The sequence below is a fragment of the Melospiza melodia genome, chromosome 2 (assembly GCF_035770615.1).
Source record: "Melospiza melodia melodia isolate bMelMel2 chromosome 2, bMelMel2.pri, whole genome shotgun sequence".
NCBI classification, from domain to species: domain Eukaryota; kingdom Metazoa; phylum Chordata; class Aves; order Passeriformes; family Passerellidae; genus Melospiza; species Melospiza melodia.
The window spans coordinates 37,530,518-37,552,476 of NC_086195.1; positions in this window are offsets into that span (position 1 = coordinate 37,530,518).

The following is a 21,959-nucleotide window of genomic DNA, read 5'->3' on the forward strand; positions in this document are numbered from 1 at the left end:
GATGTTAGCAAATGACACCCATCTTCAAAAAAGGCAATTAAGAGGACTCGCCATAGTACAAACCAGCCAACCTCTTTTTTATCCCCAGGAAGTTGATGAAGCAGCTCTTCCTGGAAATCCTTTCCAGGCACATGACAGATGACCAAATAATGTAGTTAGCATGATTTTTCAGGGGAATTTCATGCTGAACATCACTTTAAACTCCTCTGATGAATCAACTTGACTGGTAGATGAAGGGAATATTATCTGCCTGGGCTTCAGGGAGGTTTTTGACATACCTCTACATGGCATCACACATACATATGGAAGCAATAGTGCAAAGGGGAGGGAATCAGTGTCTTTTCAGTGATGCTGAGGGAAAAGACAAGAGGCAGTGGGCACACACTGAAATACAGGAGATTGCCTTTGAACATCAGTAAATGTTTCTTTACTGTCAGGGTGACTGAACCACGGCACAGACTGCCCAGAAAGATTGTGGAGCCTGGATCTTTGAAGACATTAAAAGTACACCCAGATAGAATCCTGGGCAAGAGGCTCTAGGTATCCTGGTTTAGGCAGGGGGGTTGGGCCTGGTTAGCCCCACCAACCCCTTCCACTCTCTTTCATTCTGTGCTAGTGAATTCTCTTCAAGATGCATTTCAAAGCGCTGGCATGACAAAGTTCTGTGCAGACAGAGATCCAAATGGACATGGCATCTAAGTTCCTTAAGCAGTGTTCAAGAAGAATGTAAAACTCTGGCACAAGTGTCTCTTCCCTAACTGAATCCCTTTCATGGGAAAATTCCCAGCTCTAGAAAGATCTTCTGATACGCATGCTTAAGACTGACACTGGCTGAGCAAATTTCTCCCTATGTATATCTAAGACCAGTTAGGATCTTCACCCAAAGTGCAGTCAACATAGTCACAGAATGCCTATTGTTAAGAAGTGACAGCTTCCATCAGAATGGCAGCTATTGGTCCACAAAATGGATTAATGGATGGGAATTATCTACGTGGGTTAAAAACAAAAATAAAGAGTTGGTCTTTATTTATCAATTTCATGGCAATATTGATAAGGGAAGAAAAAGATCTAAGTCCTTGACTTTCTGGACTCGAGGAAAGATTTTAAAAATTCCTTGTAAAAATGTATGATCACAATCAGACTATTGAAACCATTTTAGTTGGGAACAAAGTTCCAAAATTGTCTAGATAGTGGCAAAGAAGCCAAGAAAATAGGAAAGAAACAAAAAGAGAGCAAAAGAGTCAGCTTCAGTGTACAAGCTCGTTCTAGAAGTAGTCTGCTGGGAAAAGGAACCCCCAGCTAAATTTCCAATGTATTCCTGCGCTTGATTCAGTAACTGGTCAATGTAAAAACCAATCCTTTTGTACAACTTCTTCCAGCAACAAAAACTCCAACAGGTTGACACTACCATCATGCCTGTTCCAGACATATTTAAAAGAGAAATGATGATTTTCTTGAAAACCTACTTACATAAAAGTTGCAAGATGGTGGAGGGATTCCCACATCCTCCTTCCTCCATCTGGCTTGAAAGTATATTTGATAAAATATGCAACAAAGCACATGATTTATAAGGGAGAGTCAAATGGATGATTTGGGAATCGATCTCTTGTTGATAGTAAACTTCATATCCACTCGGTGTGACCTTTTTAAAACAAAATGTGGAGCTGAGGCATGAATCTGCCACAACAATTGTAAAGCAAACATACACACTCCCCTTCATATGCCCCCCCCTCCACACACACCTAGGCACACACAGAGATCAGCATAGCAGATCATGAACACCTTGGAAAAGACTGAAATGCTAAATGCCTCTCTTGATGGGCAAAAGAGCTGGTGCAGTAATTCAAATGCCTGGTACAAAAATTCTGTTTAATATTTAGCTCCTATTTAAAACACAGCTTTTCATTTCATTCTATTTACAGAATATTTTCATTTCATTTGTTTCTTTAAAATTACTTAGTTCTCACCTGTTGTATGTCTAGGAATATTTTCTTCCAAAAATAGAAAAAAATAGATGATATCTTTTCAGCAGAAAACATTGGTTGATACAATTTTAAACCATCATGATATGGAAGAATTCTTCTGTCCCTCTCGAAGGTGGAAGAAGCATTTGGATCACAGATCATCTACAATGAAATACTTGACATGTTTAAGATGCTTTCAATCAATTTTGATCGTCAATTGCTTATTTGTTGTAAACAGTAATTTTTCAGTGAAGGGAAAGTGTGTGTGGTATATCTACATGATATGTTCAAAGGCAGTTCCTACTAATGGCCAGGCTGAATTCCAGTAAATAATGTCCCGAATGATATTTTGCCGCCTTCTTTGGCACTTCATGAAATCTTACCCCGATGAAGTGCTGAAACAAAGAGATTTTCTCTTAGAGAGTGTCTCATGTTGTAACCTATCCCATGGATTTTATGCTGTAATTCTTATCTCTTTTAAAATTTACTATCTTCTGTACAGTTTTCATGAAACTTTCTGTTACAGTAGTGAATAGCACAGATAAATGTCATTTTGTACAACTTTGAATTTACCCCAAGAGCTGAGAGAAAACTTGATCCTATACTTCAATCCGAGTTTCTTCTATAGTCCGACTTTGTTTCTCTACCATCAAGCTTCTCCTTTGTTGCTGCTCCAAGCCCCGTCCAAGGTGACCTTGAATACTTTCAGGGATGGGACACCCACAACTTCTCTGGGCAACCTGTTCCAGTGTTCCAGCACTCCCACAGTAAAAAAGGCCTTCCTTTCATCTAATATGTGTAGGAAATCATAAATCTAGGCATAGAAGCTTGGAGTGCAAATTTGAAATTCTTTGGATTTGAAGCACATTTTATATGAATACTGACTTACAGATGACTAAAAGATGTTGATGGGCATTTGAGCTGACAAGTTTTGAAAAAGTGCACGGAAATTAAAATTGAAACCACTAAAATTAAAAACTCCTTGCCATTTTCTTTTTCCTCTCCTATTCAAAATTGCATATGTCAGATATCAGTGCTTCATGCAAACCTCTCAGATGCTCTCAGAGAAAAAGCTTTTCTTTCAGACTAAGTTGCGGTTGACGTAGAACACTAGCAGGAGTGAAAGATTTTCTGGGCATCGGGGCAGCCCGTTCTCCTTGGATTTGTGTGCAGAATGCATTTTATCCAAACTGGAAAATAGATCCCAGCTCTGTTCTATTCATCATTCTTACTTCATCAGGCCAGAAGATTCTGTGAAAAGTAGCCTGTGGACCTTGAAGACAGCGCATGTGAACCAGATGAGAGGTGATAGAGAAGTTGAGGGAGAGAAGAAAGAGCATGAGGCTGAAACCAGAAAGTATTTCTCCACGTGATCATGGAAGATTGCAGGAGCCACTTGATACTATCAAACCAGCCCAACTTGGCACTGGTGCCACCTTGGGTCTGGGAGCCATGTTGCATATCGTGCATTTTAAGGAGCCAGCTGGCCACACCCAGCCATATGCCCCCAAAAACACAAACCAAGGCCCTTTTCTCTGGCAAACAAAACTCAGCTGCCCTGCTTCTGGATGGCAGATTGCAGGAACCACTTGGTACTATCAAACCAGCCCAACTTGGCACTGGTGCCACCATGGGTCTGGTCACCATCCTGCCTATTGTAGCTTTTCAGGAGCCAGCCGGTCACTCTCAGCCATAGGCACCCAAACACAAACCTCGGCCCGTTTACCTGGCAAACAAAAGTAAGCTGCCCCGCTTCTGGATGGCAGATTGCAGGAGCTACTTAGTACTATCAAATCAGCCCGACTTGGCACAGGTGCCACCTTGGATCTGGGAACCATCCTGTGTATCGTGGATTTTCAGGGGCCAGCCAGCCACTCTCAGCCATATGCCCCCAAAAACAAACCACGGACCTTTTCTCTGGCAAACAAAACTCAACTGCCCCTCTTCTGGATGGCAAATTTTAGGACGCACTTTGTACTACGAAAACCGCCCGTTGTGGCACTGGTGCCACCTTGTGTCAGGGAACCATCCTGCATATCGAGCTTTTTAAGGAGCCAGCCGGCCAGCCCCAGCCATATACCCCCAAAAACAAACCACGGACCATTTCTCATGGAAACAAAAATCCGCTGCCCCGCGTCTGGATGGCAGATTGCAGGAGCCACTTTGCACCATCAAACCAGCCCGACTTGGCACTGGTGCCACCTTGGGTCTGGGAACAATCCTGCGTATCGTACATATTCAGGAACCAGCCGAACACTCCCAGCCACAGGCCCCCAAACACAAACAACGGCCCATTTCCCTGGCAAACAAAACTCAGCGGCCCCGCTTCTGGATGGCAGTTTGCAGGAGCCACTTGGGACTATCAAACCAGCCCGACTTGGCACTGGTGCCACCTTGGGTCTGGGAAACATCCTGCGTATCGTGGATTCTTAGGAGCCAGCCGGCCACTCCTAGCCACAGGCCCCCAAACAAAAACCTAGGCCTATTTCTCTGGCAAACAAAAGTAAGCTGCCCCGCTTCTGGATGGCAGATTGCAGGAGACACTTGGGACTATCAAACCAGCCCAACTTGGCACTGGTGCCACCTTGGATCTGGGAACCATGCTGTGTATCGTGGATATTCAGGGGCCAGCCGGCCACTCTCAGCCATATATCCCCAAACAGAAACCTCGGCCCTGTTCTCTGGCAAACAAAACTCAACTGCCCCTCTTCTGGATGGCAAATTGCAGGATGAACTTGATACTAAAACCGCAGGCCGACTTGGTAGTGGTGACACCTTGGACCTGGGAACCATCATGCGTATCGAGCATTTTAAGGAGCCAGCCGGCCACTCCCAGCAATATGCCCCCAAAAACAATCCACGGAATTTTTCTCTGGCAAACAAAAATCAGCTGCCCCGCTTCTGGATGGCAGATTGCAGGAGCCACTTTGCACCATCAAACCAGCCCGACTTGGCACTGGTGCCACCTTGCATCTGGGAAGCATGCTGCCTAGCGTGGATTTTCAGGAGCCAGCCGGCCACTCTCAGCCATAGGCCCCCAAACAAAACCCACGGCCCGTTTCCCTGGCAAACAAAATTAAGCTGCCCCGCTTCTGGATGGCAGATTGCAGGACGCACTTGGTAGTATCAAACCAGCCCGACTTGGCACTGGTGCCACCTTGGGTCTGGGAACCATCCTGCGTATCGTGGGTTCAAAGGAGCCAGCCGGCCACTCCCAGCCACAGGCCCCCAAATACAAACAACGGCGCTTTTCCCTGGAAAACAAAACTCGCCTGACAACTTTTTGATGGCAGATTGCAGGAGCCACTTGGTACTATCAAACCAGCCCAACTTGGCACTGGTGCCACCTCTGGTCTGGGAACCATGCTGCGTAACACAGATTCTAAGGCGCCAGTCGGCCACTCCCAGTCACAAGCCCCCAAACACAAACAACGGCGCTATTCTCTGGCAAACAAAACTCCACTGCCCCTCTTCTGGATGGCAAATTGCAGGACGCACTTGGTACTATAAAAACAGCCCTACTTGGCACTGGTGCCACCTTGGGTCTGGGAACCATCCTGCGTATCGGTCTTTTTAATGAGACAGCCGGCCACTCCCAGCCATATGCCCCCAAACACAACCCACGGCCCTTTTCTCTGGCAAACAAAACTCAACTGCACCGCTTCTGGATGGCAGATTGCAGGAGCCACTTGGTACTATCAAACCAGCCCGACTTGGCACTGGTGCCACCTTGGGTCTGGGAACCATCCAGCCTATCGTGGATTTTAAGGAGCCAGCCGGCTACTCCCAGCCACAGGCCCCCAACAAAAACCACGGCCCTTTATTCTGGCAAACCAAACTCAGCTGCCTCACTTCTGGATGGCAGATTGCAGGAGCCATTTGGTGTAATCAAACCAGCCCGACTTGGCACTGGTGCCACCTTGGGTCTGGGAACCATCCTGCGTATCGTGGATTCTAAGGAGCCAGCCGGCCACTCCCAGCCACAGGCCCCCAAACAAAATCAACGGCGCTGTTCCCTGGAAAACAAAACACGTCTGCCAACATTTTGATGGAGTTTGCAGGAGCCACTTGGTACTATCAAACCAGCCCAACTTGGCACTGGTGCCACCTTGGGTCTGGGAAACATCCTGCGTATCGTGGATTCTTAGGAGCCAGCCGGCCACTCCTAGCCACAGGCCCCCAGACAAAAACCTAGGCCTATTTCTCTGGCAAACAAAAGTAAGCTGCCCCGCTTCTGGATGGCAGATTGCAGGAGACACTTGGTACTATCAAACCAGCCCAACTTGGCACTGGTGCCACCTTGGATCTGGGAACCATGCTGTGTATCGTGGATATTCAGGGGCCACCCGGCCACTCTCAGCCATATGTCCCCAAACAGAAACCTCGGCCCGTTTCTCTGGCCAACAAAACTCAACTGCCCCTCTTCTGGATGGCAAATTGCAGGATGAACTTGATACTAAAACCGCAGGCCGACTTGGTAGTGGTGACACCTTGGGCCTGGGAACCATCATGCGTATCGAGCATTTTAAGGAGCCAGCCGGCCACTCCCAGCAATATGCCCCCAAAAACAATCCACGGAATTTTTCTCTGGCAAACAAAAATCAGCTGCCCCGCTTCTGGATGGCAGATTGCAGGAGCCACTTTGCACCATCAAACCAGCCCGACTTGGCACTGGTGCCAGCTTGCATCTGGGAACCATGCTGCCTAGCGTGGATTTTCAGGAGCCAGCCGGCCACTCTCAGCCATAGGCCCCCATACAAAACCCACGGCCCGATTCCCTGGCAAGCAAAATTAAGCTGCCCCGCTTCTGGATGGCAGATTGCAGGACGCACTTGGTAGTATCAAACCAGCCCGACTTGGCACTGGTGCCACCTTGGGTCTGGGAACCATCCTGCGTATCGTGGGTTCAAAGGAGCCAGACGGCCACTCCCAGCCATAGGTCCCAAGTCACAAACCTCGGCCCGTTTCACTGGCAAACAAAAGTAAGCTGCCCCGCTTCTGGATGGCAGATTGCAGGAGCCACATGGTACTATCAAACCAGCCCAACTTGGCACTGGTGCCACCTCTGGTCTGGGAACCATGCTGCGTAACACAGATTCTAAGGCGCCAGTCGGCCACTCCCAGCCACAAGCCCCCAAACACAAACAACGGCGCTATTCTCTGGCAAACAAAACTCAACTGCCCCTCTTCTGGATGGCAAATTGCAGGACGCACTTGGTACTATAAAAACAGCCCTACTTGGCACTGGTGCCACCTTGGGTCTGGGAACCATCCTGCGTATCGATCTTTATAATGAGACAGCCGGCCACTCCCAGCCATATGCCCCCAAACAAAACCCACGGCCCTTTTCTCTGGCAAACAACACTCAACTGCACCGCTTCTGGATGGCAGATTGCAGGAGCCACATGGTACTATCAAACCAGCCCGACTTGGCACTGGTGCCACCTTGGGTCTGGGAAACATCCTGCGTATTGTGGGTTGTCAGGAGCCAGCCGAACACTCTCGGCCACAGACCCCAATCAAAAACAACGGCCCGTTTCACAGGCAAACAAAACTCAGCTGCCCCGCTTCTGGATGGGAGATTGCAGGAGGCACTTGACACTGTGAAACCAGCCCCACTTGGCACTGGTGCCACCTTGGGTCTGGGAACCATGCTGCGTATCATGGATTTTCAGGAGCCAGCCGGCCACTCCCAGCCACAGGCCCCCAAACACAAACCACAGCATTTTTCTCTGGCAAACAAAATTCAGCTGCCCCGCTTCTGGATGGCAGATTGCAGGAGCCACTTGGGACTATCACACCAGCACAACATGGCACTGCTGCCACCTTGGATCTGGGAACCATCCTTCCTATCGTGGATTTTCAGGGGCCAGCCGGTCACTCTCAGCCATAGGCCCCAAACACAAACCACGGCCCTTTTCTCTGGAAAACAAAACTCAACTGCCCCTCTTCCTGATGGGAGATTGCAGGAGCCACTGGGTACTATGAAACCAGCCCTACTTGGCACTGGTGCCACCTTGGGTCTGGGAACCATGCTGCGTATCATGGATTTTCAGGAGCCAGCCGGCCACTGCCAGCCACAGGCCCCGAAACACAAACAACAGCCTTTTTCTCTGGCAAACAAAATTCAGCTGCCCCGCTTCTGGATGGCAGATTGCAGGAACCACTTGGTACTATCAAACCAGCCCGACTTGGCACTGGTGCCACCTTGGGTCTGGGAACCATCCTGCGTATCGTGGATTCTAAGGAGCCAGCTGGCCACTCCCAGCCACAGGCCCCAAAACACACACAACGGTGCTTTTCCCTGGAAAACAAAACTCGCCTGCCAAACATTTGATGGCAGATTGCAGGAGCCACTTGGTTTTATCAAATCAGCCGAACTTGGCACTGGTGCCACCATGGGTCTGGTCACCATCCTGCCTATCGTAGCTTTTCAGGTGCCACCCAGTCACCCCCAGCCAGAGGCCCCTAGACAAATATTTCGGCCCGTTTCCCTGGCAAACAAAAGTAAGCTACCCCGCTTCTGGATGGCAGATTGCAGGAGCCACTTTGCACCATCAAACCAGCCCAACTTGGCACTGGTGCCACCTCTGGTCTGGGAACCATCCTGCGTATCGTGGGTTCTAAGGAGCCAGCTAGCCACTCCCAGCCACAGGCCCCCAAACACAAACAACGGCGCTTTTCCCTGGAAAACAAAACTCGCCTGCCAACTTTTTGATGGCAGATTGCCAGAGCCACTTGGTACTATCAAACCAGCCCAACTTGGCACTGGTGCCACCATGGGTCTGGTCACCATCCTGCCTATCGTAGCTTTTCAGGAGCCAGCCGGTCACTCGCAGCCATAGGCCCCCAGACACAAACCTCGGCCCGTTTCCCTGGGAAACAAAAGTAAGCTGCCCCGCTTCTGCATGGCAGATTGCAGGAGCTATTTAGTACTATCAAACCACCCCGACTTGGCACTGGTGACACCTCTGGTGTGGGAACCATCCTGCTTATTGTGGATTTTCAGGGGCCAGCCGGCCACTATCAGCCATATGCCCCCAAAAACAAACCACGGCCCTTTTCTCTGGCAAACAAAACTCAACTGCCCCTCTTCTGGATGGCAAATTTTAGGACGCACTTTGTACTACGAAAACCGCCCAACGTGGCACTGGTGCCACCTTGTGTCAGGGAACCATCCTGCATATCGAGCTTTTTAAGGAGCCAGCCGGCCAGGCCCAGCCATATACCCCCAAAAACAAACCACGGACCATTTCTCATGGAAACAAAAATCCGCTGCCCCGCGTCTGGATGGCAGATTGCAGGAGCCACTTTGCACCATCAAACCAGCCCGACTTGGCACTGGTGCCACCTTGGGTCTGGGAACAATCCTGCATATCGTGGATTCTAAGGAGCCAGCCGGCCACTCCCAGCCACAGGCCCCCAAACACAAACAACGGCGCTTTTCCCTGGAAAACAAAACTCGCCTGCCAGCTTTTTGATGGCAGATTGCAGGAGCCACTTGGTACTATCAAATCATCCCAACTTGGCACTGGTGCCACTATGGGTCTGGGAACCATCCTGCCTATTGTAGCATTTCAGGAGCCAGCCGGTCACTCCCAGCCATAGGCCCCCAGACACAAACCTCGGACCGTTTCCCTGGCAAACAAAATTAAGCTGCCCCGATTCTGGATGGCAGATTGCAGGAGCCACGTGGTAGTGTCAAACCAGCCCGACTTGGCACTGGTGCCGCCTTGGGTCTGGGAACCATCCGGCTTATCGTGGATTCTAAGCAGCCACCCGGCCACTCTGAGCCACAGGCGCCCAAACACAAACAACGGCGCTTTTCCCTGGAAAACAAAAATCGCCTGCCAACATTTTGATGGCAGATTGCAGGAGCCACTTGGTGCTATAAAACCAGCCCAACTTGGCACTGGTGCCACCATGGGTCTGGTCACCATCCTGCCTATCGTAGCTTTTCAGGAGCCAGCCGGTCACTCCCAGCCATAGACCCCCAGACACAAACCTCGGCCCGTTTCCCTGGAAAACAAAAGTAAGCTGCCCCGATTCTGGATGGCAGATTGCAGGAGCCACTTGGTACTATCAAATCAGCCAACTTGGCACTGGTGCCACCATGGGTCTGGTAAACATCCTGCCTATCGTAGCTTTTCAGGAGCCAGACGGTCACTCCCTGCCATAGGCCCCCAGACAAAAACCTCGGCCCGTTTCCCTGGCAAACAAAAGTAAACTGCCCCGCTTTTGGATGGCAGATTGCAGGATGCATTTGGTACTATCAAACCTGCCCGACTTGGCCCTGGTGCCACCTTGGCTCTGGGAACCATGCTGCGTAACGTAGATTCTACGAGGACAGGCGGCCACTCCCAGCCACAGGCCTCTAAACAACGGCGCTTTTCCCTGGAAAACAAAACTCGCCTGCCAAATTTTTGATGGCAGATTGCAGGAGCCACTTGGTACTATCAAATCATCCCAACTTGGCACTGGTGCCACTATGGGTCTGGGAACCATCCTGCCTATTGTAGCACTGCAGGAGCCAGCCGGTCACTCCCAGCCATAGGCCCCCAGACAAATATCTCGGCCCGTTTCCCTGGCAAACAAAAGTAAGCTGCCCCGCTTCTGGATGGCAGATTGCAGGAGCCACATGGTACTATCAAACCAGGCCAACATGGCACTGGTGCTACCTTGGCTCTGGGAACCATCCTGCCTATCGTGGATTTTCAGGGGCCAGCCGGCCACTCTCAGCCATATGCCCCCAAACACATACCACGGCCCTTTGCTCTGGCAAACAAAACTCAACTGCCCCTCTTCTGGATGGCAAATTGCAGGACGCACTTGGTACTACGAAAACAGCCCGACTTGGCAGTGATGCCACCTTGGGTCAGGGAACAATCCTGCGTATCGATCTTTTTAAGGAGCCAGCCGGCCACGTCCAGCCATATACCCCCAAAAAAAAACCACGGAACTTTTCTCCAGCAAACAAAAATCCGCTGCCCCGCGTCTGAATGGCAGATTTCAGGAGCTATTTAGTATTATCAAACCAGCCCGACTTGGCACTGGTGCCACCATGAGTCTGGTAACCATCCTGCCTATCGTAGCTTTTCAGTAGCCAACTGGTCACTCCCAGCCATAGGCCCCCAGACAAATACCTCGGCCCGTTTCCCTGGGAAACAAAGGTAAGCTGTCCCGCTTCTGGATGGCAGATTGCAGGAGCCACTTGGTACTATCAAACCAGCCCAACTTGGCACTGGTGCCACCTTGGGTCTGGGAACCATCCTGCGTATCCTGGGTTCAAAGGAGGCAGCCGGCCACTCCCAGCCACAGGCCTCTAAACAAGAACAACGGCGCTTTTCCCTGGAAAACAAAACTCGCCTGACAACTTTTTGATGGCAGATTGCAGGAGCCACTTGGTACTATCAAACCAGCCCAACTTGGCACTGGTGCCACCATGGGTCTGGTCACCATCCTGCCTATCGTAGCTTTTCAGGAGCCAGCCGCTCACTCCCAGCCATAGGCCCCCAGACAAATATCTCGGCCCGTTTCCCTGGCAAACAAAAGTAAGCAGCCCCGCTTCTGGATGGCAGATTGCAGGAGCCACATGGTACTATCAAACCAGGCCAACATGGCACTGGTGCCACCTTGGTTCTGGGAACCATCCTGCCTATCGTGGATTTTCAGGGGCCAGCCGGCCACTCTCAACCATATGCCCCCAAACATATACCACGGCCCTTTTCTCTGGCAAAAAAAACTCAACTGCCCCTCTTCTGGATGGCAAATTGCAGGACGCACTTGGTACTACGAAAACAGCCCGACTTGGCACTGATGCCACCTTGGGTCAGGGAACAATCCTGCGTATCGATCTTTTAAGGAGCCAGCCGGCCGCGTCCAGCCATATACCCCCAAAAAAAAACCACGGAACTTTTCTGCAGCAAACAAAAATCCGCTGCCCCCCGTCTGGATGGCAGATTGCAGGAGCTATTTAGTATTATCAAACCAGCCCAACTTGGCACTGGTGCCACCATGAGTTTGGTAACCATCCTGCCTATCGTAGCTTTTCAGTAGCCAGCCAGTCACTCCCAGCCATAGGCCCCCAGACAAATACCTCGGCCCGTTTCCCTGGGAAACAAAATTAAGCTGTCCCGCTTCTGGATGGCAGATTGCAGGAGCCGCTTGGTACTATCAAACCAGCCCAACTTGGCACTGGCGCCACCTTGGCTCTGGGAACCATCCTGCGTATCCTGGGTTCAAAGGAGGCAGCCGGCCACTCCCAGCCACAGGCCTCCAAACACAAACAACGGCGCTTTTCCCTGGAAAACAAAACTGGCCTGCCAACTTTTTGATGGCAGATTGCAGGAGCCACTTGGTACTATCAAACCAGCCCAACTTGGCACTGGTGCCACCATGGGTCTGGTAAACATCCTGCCTATCGTAGCTTTTCAGGAGCCAGACGGTCACTCCCTGCCATAGGCCCCCAGACAAAAACCTCGGCCCGTTTCCCTGGCAAACAAAAGTAAACTGCCCCGCTTTTGGATGGCAGATTGCAGGATGCATTTGGTACTATCAAACCTGCCCGACTTGGCCCTGGTGCCACCTTGGCTCTGGGAACCATGCTGCGTAACGTAGATTCTACGAGGACAGGCGGCCACTCCCAGCCACAGGCCTCTAAACAACGGCGCTTTTCCCTGGAAAACAAAACTCGCCTGCCAAATTTTTGATGGCAGATTGCAGGAGCCACTTGGTACTATCAAATCATCCCAACTTGGCACTGGTGCCACTATGGGTCTGGGAACCATCCTGCCTATTGTAGCACTGCAGGAGCCAGCCGGTCACTCCCAGCCATAGGCCCCCAGACAAATATCTCGGCCCGTTTCCCTGGCAAACAAAAGTAAGCTGCCCCGCTTCTGGATGGCAGATTGCAGGAGCCACATGGTACTATCAAACCAGGCCAACATGGCACTGGTGCTACCTTGGCTCTGGGAACCATCCTGCCTATCGTGGATTTTCAGGGGCCAGCCGGCCACTCTCAGCCATATGCCCCCAAACACATACCACGGCCCTTTGCTCTGGCAAACAAAACTCAACTGCCCCTCTTCTGGATGGCAAATTGCAGGACGCACTTGGTACTACGAAAACAGCCCGACTTGGCAGTGATGCCACCTTGGGTCAGGGAACAATCCTGCGTATCGATCTTTTTAAGGAGCCAGCCGGCCACGTCCAGCCATATACCCCCAAAAAAAAACCACGGAACTTTTCTCCAGCAAACAAAAATCCGCTGCCCCGCGTCTGAATGGCAGATTTCAGGAGCTATTTAGTATTATCAAACCAGCCCGACTTGGCACTGGTGCCACCATGAGTCTGGTAACCATCCTGCCTATCGTAGCTTTTCAGTAGCCAACTGGTCACTCCCAGCCATAGGCCCCCAGACAAATACCTCGGCCCGTTTCCCTGGGAAACAAAGGTAAGCTGTCCCGCTTCTGGATGGCAGATTGCAGGAGCCACTTGGTACTATCAAACCAGCCCAACTTGGCACTGGTGCCACCTTGGGTCTGGGAACCATCCTGCGTATCCTGGGTTCAAAGGAGGCAGCCGGCCACTCCCAGCCACAGGCCTCTAAACAAGAACAACGGCGCTTTTCCCTGGAAAACAAAACTCGCCTGACAACTTTTTGATGGCAGATTGCAGGAGCCACTTGGTACTATCAAACCAGCCCAACTTGGCACTGGTGCCACCATGGGTCTGGTCACCATCCTGCCTATCGTAGCTTTTCAGGAGCCAGCCGCTCACTCCCAGCCATAGGCCCCCAGACAAATATCTCGGCCCGTTTCCCTGGCAAACAAAAGTAAGCAGCCCCGCTTCTGGATGGCAGATTGCAGGAGCCACATGGTACTATCAAACCAGGCCAACATGGCACTGGTGCCACCTTGGTTCTGGGAACCATCCTGCCTATCGTGGATTTTCAGGGGCCAGCCGGCCACTCTCAACCATATGCCCCCAAACATATACCACGGCCCTTTTCTCTGGCAAAAAAAACTCAACTGCCCCTCTTCTGGATGGCAAATTGCAGGACGCACTTGGTACTACGAAAACAGCCCGACTTGGCACTGATGCCACCTTGGGTCAGGGAACAATCCTGCGTATCGATCTTTTAAGGAGCCAGCCGGCCGCGTCCAGCCATATACCCCCAAAAAAAAACCACGGAACTTTTCTGCAGCAAACAAAAATCCGCTGCCCCCCGTCTGGATGGCAGATTGCAGGAGCTATTTAGTATTATCAAACCAGCCCAACTTGGCACTGGTGCCACCATGAGTTTGGTAACCATCCTGCCTATCGTAGCTTTTCAGTAGCCAGCCAGTCACTCCCAGCCATAGGCCCCCAGACAAATACCTCGGCCCGTTTCCCTGGGAAACAAAATTAAGCTGTCCCGCTTCTGGATGGCAGATTGCAGGAGCCGCTTGGTACTATCAAACCAGCCCAACTTGGCACTGGCGCCACCTTGGCTCTGGGAACCATCCTGCGTATCCTGGGTTCAAAGGAGGCAGCCGGCCACTCCCAGCCACAGGCCTCCAAACACAAACAACGGCGCTTTTCCCTGGAAAACAAAACTGGCCTGCCAACTTTTTGATGGCAGATTGCAGGAGCCACTTGGTACTATCAAACCAGCCCAACTTGGCACTGGTGCCACCATGGGTCTGGTCACCATCCTGCCTATCGTAGCTTTTCAGGCGCCAGCCGGTCACTCCCAGCCATAGGCCCCCAGACACAAACCTCGGCCCGTTTCCCTGGCAAACAAAAGTAAGCTACCCCGCTTCTGGATGGCAGATTGCAGGAGCCACTTTGTACCATCAAACCAGCCCGACTTGGCACTGGTGCCACCTCTGGTCTGGGAACCATCCTGCGTATCGTGGATTCTAAGGAGCCAGCTGGCCACTCCCAGCCACAGGCCCCCAAACACAAACAACTGCGCTTTTCCCTGGAAAACAAAACTCACCTGCCAACTTTTTGATGGCAGATTGAAGGAGCCACTTGGTACTATCAAACCAGCCCAACTTGGCACTGGTGCCACCATGGGTCTGGTCACCATCCTGCCTATCGTAGCTTTTCAGGAGGCAGCCGGTCACTCCCAGCCATAGGCCCCCAGACACAAAGCTCTGCCCGTTTCCCTGGCAAACAAAAGTAAGCTACCCTGCTTCTGGATGGCAGATTGCAGGAGTCACTTTGCACCATCAAACCAGCCCGACTTGGCACTGGTGCCACCTCTGGTCTGGGACCCATCCTGCGTATCGTGGATTCTAAGGAGACAGCTGGCCACTCCCAGCCACAGGCCCCCAAACACAAACAACGGCGCTTTTCCCTGGAAAACAAAACTCGTTGCCAACTTTTTGATGGAAGATTGCAGGAGCCACTTTGTACTATCAAACCACCCCAACTTGGCAACAAGTGGTTCCTCCAATCTGACATCCAGAAGCTGGGCAGCTTACTTTTCTTTGCCAGGGAAACGGACCGTTGTTTGTGTTTGGAGGCGTATGGCTGGGAGTGGCCGACTGGCTCCTTAAAATCCACGATACGCAGGATGGTTCCCAGACCAGAGGTGGCACCACTGCCAAGACGGGCTAGTTTGATGGTGCAAAGTGGCTCCTGCAATCTGCCATCCAGAAGCGGGGTAGCTTACTTTTGTTTGCCAGGGAAACGGGCCGAGCTTTTTGTCTGGGGCCCTATGGCTGCGAGTGACCGGCTGGCTCCTGAAAAGCTACGATAGGCAGGATGGTGACCAGACCCATGGTGGCACCAGTGCCAAGTTGGGCTGATTTGATAAAACCAAGTGGCTCCTGCAATCTGCCATCAAAAAGTTGGCAGGAGAGTTTTGTTTTCCAGGGAAAAGCGCCGTTGTTTGTGTTTGGGGGCCTGTGGCTGGGAGTGGCCGGCTGGCTCCTTAGAATCCACGATACGCAGCATGGTATCCAGACCCAAGGTGGCACCAGTGCCAAGTCGGGCTGGTTTGATAGTACAAAGTGGTTCCTGCAATCTGCCATCCAGAAGCGGGGCAGCTTACTTTTGTTTGCCAGGGAAACGGGCCGAGGTTTTTGTCTGGGGGCCTATGGCTGGGAGTGACCGGCTGGCTCCTGAAAAGCTACGATAGGCAGGATGGTGACCAGACCCATGGTGGCACCAGTCCCAAGTTGGGCTGATTTGATAGTACCAAGTGGCTCCTGCAATCTGTCGTCAAAATTTGGCAGGCGAGTTTTGTTTTCCAGGGAAAAGCGCCGTTGTTTGTGTTTGGGGGCCTGTGGCTGGGAGTGGCCGGCTGGCTCCTTAGAATCCACGATACGCAGGATGGTTCCCAGACCCAAGGTGGCACCAGTGCCAAGTTGGGCTAGTATGATGGTGCAAAGTGGCTCCTGCAATCTGCCATCCAGAAGCGGGGCAGATTACTTTTGTTTGCCAGGGAAAAGGGCCGAGGTTTGTGTCTCGGGGCCTATGGCTGGGAGTGACCGGCTGGCTCCTGAAAAGCTACGATAGGCAGGATGGTGACCAGACCCATGGTGGCACCAGTGCCAAGTTGGGCTGGTTTGATAGTACCAAGTGGCTCCTGCAATCTGCCATCAAAATGTCGGCAGGCGAGTTTTGTTTTCCAGGGAAAAGCGCCGTTGTTTGTGTTTGGGGGCCTGTGGCTGGGAGTGGCCGGCTGGCTCCTTAGAATCCACGCTACGCAGGATGGTTCCCAGACCTGAGGTGGCACCAGTGCCAAGTCGGGCTGGTTTGATAGTACCAAGTGCGTCCTGCAATCTGCCATCCAGAAGCGGGGCAGCTTACTTTTGTTTGCCAGGGAAACGGGCCGAGCTTTTTGTCTGGGGGCCTATGGCTGGGAGTGAGCGGCTGGCTCCTGAAAAGCTACGATAGGCAGAATGGTGAGCAGACCCATGGTGGCACAAGTGCCAAGTTGGGCTGGTTTGATAGCACCAAGTGGCTCCTGCAATCTGCCATCAAAATGTTGGCAGGCGAGTTTTGTTTTCCAGGGAAAAGCGCCGTTGTTTGTGTTTGGGTGCCTATGTCTGGGAGTGGCCGGCTGGCTCCTTAGAATCCACGATACGCAGGATGGTTCCCAGACCAGAGGTGGCACCAGTGCCAAGTCGGGCTGGTTTGATAGTACCGAGTGCGTCCTACAATCTACCATCCAGAAGCGGGACAGCTTGCTTTTGTTTGCCAGGGAAACGGGTCGAGATTTGTGTCTGGGGGCCTATGGCTGGGAGTGACCGGCTAGGTCCTGAAAAGCTAAGGTAGGCAGGATGGTGACCAGACCCATGGTGGCACCAGTGCCAAGTTGGGCTGGTTTGATAGTACCAAGTGGCTCCTGCAATCTGCCATCAAAACGTTGGCAGGCGAGTTTTGTTTTCCAGGGAAAAGCGCCGTTGTTTGTGTTTGGGGGCCTTTGGCTGGGAGTGGCCGGCTGGCTCCTTAGAATCCACGATACGCAGCATGGTTCCCAGACCAGAGGTGGCACCAGTGCCAAGTCGGGCTGGTTTTATAGTACCAAGTGGTTCCTGCAATCTGCCATCCAGAAGCGGGGCAGCTTACTTTTGTTTGCCAGGGAAACGGGCCGAGGTTTTGGTCTGGGAGCCTATGGCTGGGAGTGACCGGCTGGCTCCTGAAAAGCTACGATAGGCAGGATGGTGACCAGACCCATGGTGGCACCAGTGCCAAGTTGGGCTGATTTGATAGTAGCAAGTGGCTCCTGCAATCTGCCATCAAAAAGTTGTCAGGCGAGTTTTGTTTTCCAGGGAAAAGCGCCGTTGTTTGTGTTTGGGGGCCTGTGGCTGGGAGTGGCCGGCTGGCTCCTTAGAATCCACGATACGCAGCATGGTTCCCAGACCAGAGGTGGCTCCAGTTCCAAGTCGGGCTATTTGATGGTGCAAAGTGGTTCCTGCAATCTGCCATCCAGAAGCGGGGCAGCTTACTTTGGTTTGCCAGGGAAAAGGGCAGAGCATTGTGTCTGGGCGCCTATGGCTGGGAGTGACCGGCTGGCTCCTGAAAAGCTACGATAAGCAGGATGGTGACCAGACCCATGGTGGCACCAGTGCCAAGTTGGGCTGATTTGATAGTACCAAGTGGCTCCTGCAATCTGCCATCAAAAAGTTGGCAGGCGAGTTTTGTTTTCCAGGGAAAAGCGCTGTGGTTTGTGTTTGGGGGCCTGTGGCTGGGAGTGGCCGGCTGGATCCTTATAATCCACGATACGCAGCATGGTTCCCAGACCCAAGGTGGCACCAGTGCCAAGTTGGGCTGGTTTGATAGTACCAAGTGGCTCTGGCAATCTGCCATCAAAAAGTTGGCAGACGAGTTTTGTTTTCCAGGGAAAAGCGCCGTTGTTTTTGTTTGGGGGCCTGTGGCTGGGAGTGGACGGATGGCTAATTAGAATCCACGATACGCAGGATGGTGACCAGACCCATGGTGGCACCAGTGCCAAGTCGGGCTGGTTTGATAGTACCAAGTGGCTCCTGGAATCTGCCATCCAGAAGCGGGATAACTTACTTTTGTTTGTCAGGGAAACGGGCCGAGGTTTTTGTCTGGGGGCCTATGGCTGGGAGTGACCGGCTGGCTCCTGAAAAGCTACGATAGGCAGGATGGTGACCAGACCCATGGTGGCACCAGTGTCAAGTTGGGCTGATTTGATAGTACCAAGTGGCTCCTGCAATCTGCCGTCAAAATTTGGCAGGCGAGTTTTGTTTTCCAGGGAAAAGCGCCGTTGTTTGTGTTTGGGGGCCTGTGCGTGGGAGTGGCCGGCTGGCTCCTTAGAATCCACGATACGCAGGATGGTTCCCAGACCTGAGGTGGCACCAGTGCCAAGTCGGGCTGGTTTGATAGTACTAAATAGCTCCTGCAATCTGCCATGCAGAAGCGGGGCAGCTTACTTTTGTTTGCCAGGGAAACAGGCCGAGGTTTTTGTCTGGGGGCCTATGGCTGCGAGTGACCGTCTGGCTCCTGAAAAGCTACGATAGGCAGGATGGTGAGCAGACCCATGGTGGCACCAGTGCCAAGTTGAGCTGGTTTGATAGTACCAAGTGGCTCCTGCAATCTGCCATCAAAAAGTTGGCAGGCGAGTTTTGTTTTCCAGGGAAAAGCGCCGTTGTTTGTGTTTGGGTGCCTATGGCTTGGAGTGACCGGCTGGCTCCTTAGAATCCACGATACGCAGGATGGTTCCCAGACCTGAGGTGGCACCAGTGCCAAGTCGGGCTCGTTTGATAGTACTAAATAACTCCTATAATCTGCCATGCAGAAGCGGGGCAGCTTACTTTTGTTTGCCAGGGAAACGGGCCGAGCTTTGTGTCTGGGGGCCTATGGCTGGGAGTGACCGGCTGGCTCCTGAAAAGCTACGATAGGCAGGATGGTGACCAGACCCATGGTGGCACCAGTGCCAAGTTGGGCTGATTGGATAGTACCAAGTGGCTCCTGCAATCTGCCATCAAAATGTCGGCAGGCGGGTTTTGTTTTCCAGGGAAAAGCGCTGTGGTTTCTGTTTGGGGGCCTGTGGCTGGGAGTGACCGGCTGGCTCCTTAGAATCCACGATACGCAGGATGGTTCCCAGACCCAAGGTGGCACCAGTGCCAAGTTGGGCTGGTTTGATAGTACCAAGTGCGTCCTGCAATCTGCCATCCAGAAGCGGGGTAGCTTACTTTTGTTTGCCAGGGAAACGGGCCGAGGTTTGTGTCTCGGGGCCTATGGCTGGGAGTGACCGGCTGGCTCCTGAAAAGCTACGATAGGCAGGATGGTGACCAGACCCATGGTGGCACCAGTGCCAAGTTGGGCTGGTTTGATAGTACCAAGTGGCTCCTGCAATCTGCCATCAAAAAGTTGGCAGGCGAGTTTGTTATCCAGGGAAATGCGCCGTTGTTTTTGTTTGGGGGCCTGTGGCTGGGAGTGGCCGGCTGGCTGCTTAGAATCCACGATACGCAGCATGGTTCCCAGACCAGAGGTGGCACCAGTGCCAAGTCGGGCTGGTTTGATGGTGAAAAGTGGCTCCTGCAATCTGCCATCCAGTAGCGGAATAACTTACTTTTGTTTGCCAGGGAAACGGTCCGAGCTTTTTGTCTGGGGGCCTATGGCTGGGAGTGACCGGCTAGGTCCTGAAAAGCTACGATAGGCAGGATGGTGACCAGACCCATGGTGGCACCAGTGTCAAGTTGGGCTGGTTTGATAGTACCCAGTGGCTCCGGCAATCTGCCATCAAAATTTGGCAGGCGAGTTTTGTTTTCCAGGGAAAAGCGCCGTTGTTTTTGTTTGGGGGCCTGTGGCTGGGAGTGGACGGATGGCTAATTAGAATCCACGATACGCAGGATGGTTCCCAGACCAGAGGTGGCACCAGTGCCAAGTCGGGCTGGTTTGATGGTGCAAAGTGGCTCCTGCAATGTGCCATCCAGAAGCGGGGTAGCTTATTTTTCTTTGCCAGGGAAACGGGCCGAGGTTTGTGTCTGGGGGCCTATGGCTTGGAGTGACCGGCTGGCTCCTGAAAAGCTACGATAGGCAGGATGGTGACCAGACCCATGGTGGCACCAGTGCCAAGTTGGGCTGGTTTGATAGTACCAAGTGGCTCCTGCAATCTGCCATCAAAATGTTGGCAGGCGAGTTTTGTTTTCCAGGGAAAAGCGCCGTTGTTTGTGTTTGGGGGCCTGTGGCTGGGAGTGGCCGGCTGGCTGCTTAGAATCCACGATACGCAGGATGGTTCCCAGACCAGAGGTGGCACCAGTGCCAAGTCGGGCTGGTTTGATAATACCTAGTGGATCCTGCAATCTGCCATCCAGAAGCGGGACAGCTTACTTTTGTTTGCCAGGGAAACGGGCCGAGCTTTGTGTCACGGGGCCTATGGCTGGGAGTGACCGTCTAGGTACTGAAAAGCTACGATAGGCAGGATGGTGACCAGACCCATGGTGGCACCAGTGCCAAGTTGGGCTGGTTTGATAGTACCAAGTGGCTCCTGCAATCTGCCATCAAAAAGTTGGCAGGCGAGTTTTGTTTTCCAGGGAAAAGCGCCGTTGTTTGTGTTTGGAGGCCTGTGGCTGGGAGTGGCCGGCTTGCTAATTGGAATCCACGATACACAGCATGGTTCCCAGACCAGAGGTGGCACCAGTGCCAAGTTGGGCTGGTTTGATGGTGCAAAGTGGCTCCTGCAATCTGCCATCCAGAAGCGGGGCAGCTTACTTTTGTTTGCCAGGGAAACGGGCCGAGGTTTTTCTCTGGGGTCCTATGGCTGGGAGTGACCGGCTGGCGCCTGAGCACCTACGATAGGCAGGATGGTGACCAGACCCATGGTGGCACCAGTGCCAAGATGGGCTGATTTGATAGTAGCAAGTGGCTCCTGCAATCTGCCATCAAAATGTTGGCAGGCGAGTTTTGTTTTCCAGGGAAAAGCGCCGTTGTTTGTGTTTGGGGGCCTGTGGCTGGGAGTGGACGGATGGCTCCTTAGAATGAACGATACGCAGCATGGTTCCCAGACCAGAGGTGGCACCAGTGCCAAGTCGGGATGGTTTGATAGTACCAAGTGGCTCCGGAAATCTGCCATCCAGAAGCGGGGCAGCTTACTTTTGTTTGCCAGGGAAACGGGCCGAGCTTTGTGTCTGGGCGCCTATGGCTGGGAGTGACCTGCTAGGTCCTGAAAAGCTACGATAGGCAGGATGGTGACCAGACCCATGGTGGCACCAGTGCCAAGTTGGGCTGATTTGACAGTACCAAGTGGCTCCTGCAATCTGCCATCTAAAAGTTGGCAGGCGAGTTTTGTTTTCCAGGGAAAAGCGCCGTTGTTTGTGTCTGGGGGCCTGTGGCTGGAGTGGCCGGCTGGCTCCTTAGAATGAACGATACGCAGGATGGTTCCCAGACCTGAGGTGGCACCAGTGCCAAGTCGGGCTAGTTTGATGGTGCAAAGTGGCTCCTGCAATCTGCCATCCAGAAGCGGGGCAGCTTACTTTTGTTTGCCAGGGAAACGGGCCAAAGTTTTTCTCTGGGGGCCTATGGCAG